The sequence below is a fragment of the Micropterus salmoides genome, unplaced genomic scaffold, assembly GCF_014851395.1.
Source record: "Micropterus salmoides isolate LMB-PRFRI ecotype aquatic unplaced genomic scaffold, ASM1485139v1 Ms_hic_scaffold_10, whole genome shotgun sequence".
Classification (NCBI taxonomy): domain Eukaryota; kingdom Metazoa; phylum Chordata; class Actinopteri; order Centrarchiformes; family Centrarchidae; genus Micropterus; species Micropterus salmoides.
Window position 1 is genome coordinate 5,122,184 of NW_024040041.1, and position 3,498 is coordinate 5,125,681.

General features: G+C 38.4%; 1 long non-coding RNA gene across 1 annotated transcript; it reads right to left on the reverse strand.

The window, feature by feature from the left end:
• Positions 1-2,786: 2,786 nt before the first annotated feature.
• LOC119896471 lies at positions 2,787-3,293 on the reverse strand. The gene is made up of 2 exons (XR_005443228.1): positions 3,110-3,293; positions 2,787-2,934 (listed from the first exon to the last, which is right to left on the reverse strand). It is a non-coding gene; the product is annotated as an uncharacterized LOC119896471 (long non-coding RNA).
• Positions 3,294-3,498: the final 205 nt, after the last annotated feature.

Genomic DNA, 3,498 nt, shown 5'->3' on the forward strand with positions numbered 1-3,498 from the left:
CCAGTCAACCCAAAGATACAATAAGAACAGCCTGAGCGCATTTTACAGTTATTGTTGATATACATAAGACTATTAACCACTACTAGGATTATGAATGCTGTGTGTCTCATAACGATTATTTTGATATGATATTCTTCCAGATCGATTTTTCTTGCTGATGTGGTTGGTGGGAGGTTGAGTCCCAGCAGAATGGTGGTGGTCCGGTTTTTAGAATGTGAGGCTACCCTTCAGGGGATCATCGGAAAAGTGCAAGATGCCATTGGAAGTCATGACCCCATGGTATTGACTGATGCGCAGGGGAATGCAATTTTGGAGTCTGAAGGAACAACAGGTTACTTTTAAGTCTTTACTTCTGTGATTTAAAATTAGATGGGACACGATAACTCATGATAACTTAACCAACAATAAGTTTTAATGTTTTTCCTGGTTTCATCCCCCACTGTAAAGGGTCACAGTACTGGAAACAAAATGCACGAAAGATTCTTGCTGTACAAGAACAGGGCTTCCAGGAGTTGCAGGGCACCAAAAGGAGGAGAATGAGGTAATCTTAAGTATTAATATTTCTCTTATTTGTCCAAAGATTGAAATGCATTGTGTTTCTTTATATTTATCCTTACCTTTGTTGTTCAGACTATTGAAAAAACTTGATTTCAAATCAGCACCTGTTTGCCAACTCTTTGGCCTTTACTGCTTCTGTATTTTAGTGGCTTCTATAGTGTTTGGGACAAAGATTTATTTGGCTACCTCTACTAAAACCGCTAAAACACAACCAGTATATATCTATTATGTTTTTTCCTTGTAACAGCCGAAAAGATGAAGATGCTGCAGGCATTGGAGAGGTCACTGAGAAGATAGAAGAGCTTGTGCTGGCATCACAGAGCCTACCAGATGTCACTTCAGCGATCAGAGAGCTCACCAATGTAGCTGCCACTCACAGAGTGATCCTGACTCCTTCCCAGCTACAGAACATCAAGCAAGGGTTCTGCTGTGTTGTTTGTATGAGTAAGTACACAATAGATAGTCATTGTCCCACATGAACATTTATTTTGGATCCATTTTGTGTAGTGTGTTCCAGAATTTGAAATTTCTAAATACACATAAATTATTACGTTCTCTAACCCCGGTCACCTATGTCTCATCCACTACAATCAATTACATGTACTGAAGCGAACCTTTGTGTAACAGCCTATGGTGTAATGATACATTAACAAAGACATTTTAGGCTGAGTAAAAAGAAAACATTGTCACCCAGTACATCAATAACACATTGAGGTTGTATGGACACACCTACACACACACACACAGTAACACACAGAATGAATAGTTTTTCTCATTTTGTCTTTTAGAATTCATTGAGGAGCCAGTCTTTACACAGTGTTGCCGGAGCATTATTGGCTGCAAAACATGTGTGGAACAGTGGCAGGAGACCACTGTGCAAAATGTAGAGGGAACACTCAGGCAGCAACATATTTGAAATTAATGGTCTGTCAGAGGCATTTTCTGTTCTGAGATCCCTTTTTGAAGAGGAGTAACATTTTGCACTTTTACACCCACAAATAGGTAAAAAATCCACGTTGTATTTGAGTTTGTTTTATAGGTTCAAAAATGTGGGTCAGAGCTGTAGTAGTGATGTGAATTTATTTACATGTTTGGGCTGGATGATGCCATATCGATGTTCATTGTTCCTGTTACAAATTTACAGTCTCTAAGTTAAACAGAGCTAATGGCTTTTCACACATTGCGCTGAGTTGTGGAAATAAGACAGAGCAATGCCTGTTTGTATGGAGCAAAGTCATTGTTTACTGCTCTAGAGAACAAGTCTGAAATGTCTGAATATTGCTCTGCAAACTGGTTCTCAACTGTAATCTTGTCCTGTTCAGTTGAAAATGGATCAACTCCAAAAGTTGAATGTCTGGTCAGTGAGGATCCCAGCTGTTGGCTGTAAAGGTCTGCTGCTTCAGCTGAATGAGGCAACAGCTCCTGTGGGATTTTTTTGGGACACCCACCGCCAGCCAAGTCATCTGGTATACCTTTACCTGTAAAATAAAGAACATACTGTTGGTCTTGAAACTGATGAATGCCTGTTGTAATTATTGTAATCTTCGAAACACTGTTTTATTTCACCTGGGATTCGATGAGCATTCCATGACTCCACCAGCCTTGTAAGACCAATCTCACACAAGCGGCCAGTCAGGTTGGACACACAATATCTCACAAGGCTGTCACTCATGTCTATTTCTTCTTGATCCAGCAACTGTAGAAGTGCTGTCTTCAGTGGATAGTTGACACGATTGTTGACTTCAGGCCAGATTCGTTCAATTATATGATTCTGAATTTCCAACAAAGATGTGTAATCAGTCAGTTTGTTCTGGTGGGTAAATAAAACATAGTCTATTCGGGGAAAATGGTCATGCAGAATTCCCAGTAAATTTGTAAATTTACCAACTCAGCAGTCATTATGCACATTGACCGCTGAGCTAGTAAATTTATAGTTTTACCAGGAATTCTGCATAAGGAGAATTTTCCCAAATAGAAAACAAAAATCACAATGCTCATCACATAACGAGAATATAAAGGTTGAATTAAGTCCAGTGTGCTTGCTTCTGCAGTTATTTATTGTTAAGCTATAACCCGATTTTAAAAAGAAACCTGTTCTTGGCGATGGTTAATTTTATATTTAATTGCCCTAAAGCATAGAAATAGTAATGACAATTTGTCTCATGTATGCAAGAAAAGGCATACAAGTGTATTGCTGAAGCAACCAAACAAAGTATGGAACCCTGTACCCTTGTGGATGAAGTCTGTAAATAAGGCCCTCGCTCCTGATTATGGCGGTGAGATGACAGCAACTCTTGCATGAAGAGCGTCAAATAAAACTCCTTGCCATGATCTACTCGCACCTGGTCCCACATACCATAGGCAAGTACTGCAGGCCTATCGGATGAAAAAGTCAGTTTTATGTTGTGCAAAACTGCCAACTTAACTGTTTATTTGCAATATAATATGCTTTATAATTAGATGTTCAAAAGTTATTATATAGTTACATATTCTGATGCTAGTCATGTGTATACAATTCCTTTAGTGTCCACAATAATACATTGGCTATTACCTGAAAACATCTTCATAGATGGTAAGGTAGTTTTTTATAGGCATTGTAGAATGAGCAACAACCTTTTTGCTGAAGCCATCAATGGCTAAAACATGGGTGACCCCAAACATAGCCAGTTTTTCATTTTGGTCCAAATGAACCTTGTGACCCATGTAATCAGCTCGATATGGTATGGGGTTGAGATTGCGGGCACCCTAAGAGAGATAAGAAAACGATGTAACTATTTCACAAAAAATAAAATCCTATTACTCCTATATACACTACATCAGTTGAAGATCTGTCAAAGAAATGAAAATAATTTGTTCTGATTACAGGCTTACTATAAATATCAGTACGTTTTTAATCTTATACAAGTAACTACAGCTAAACAAACAACAAAACACACACAC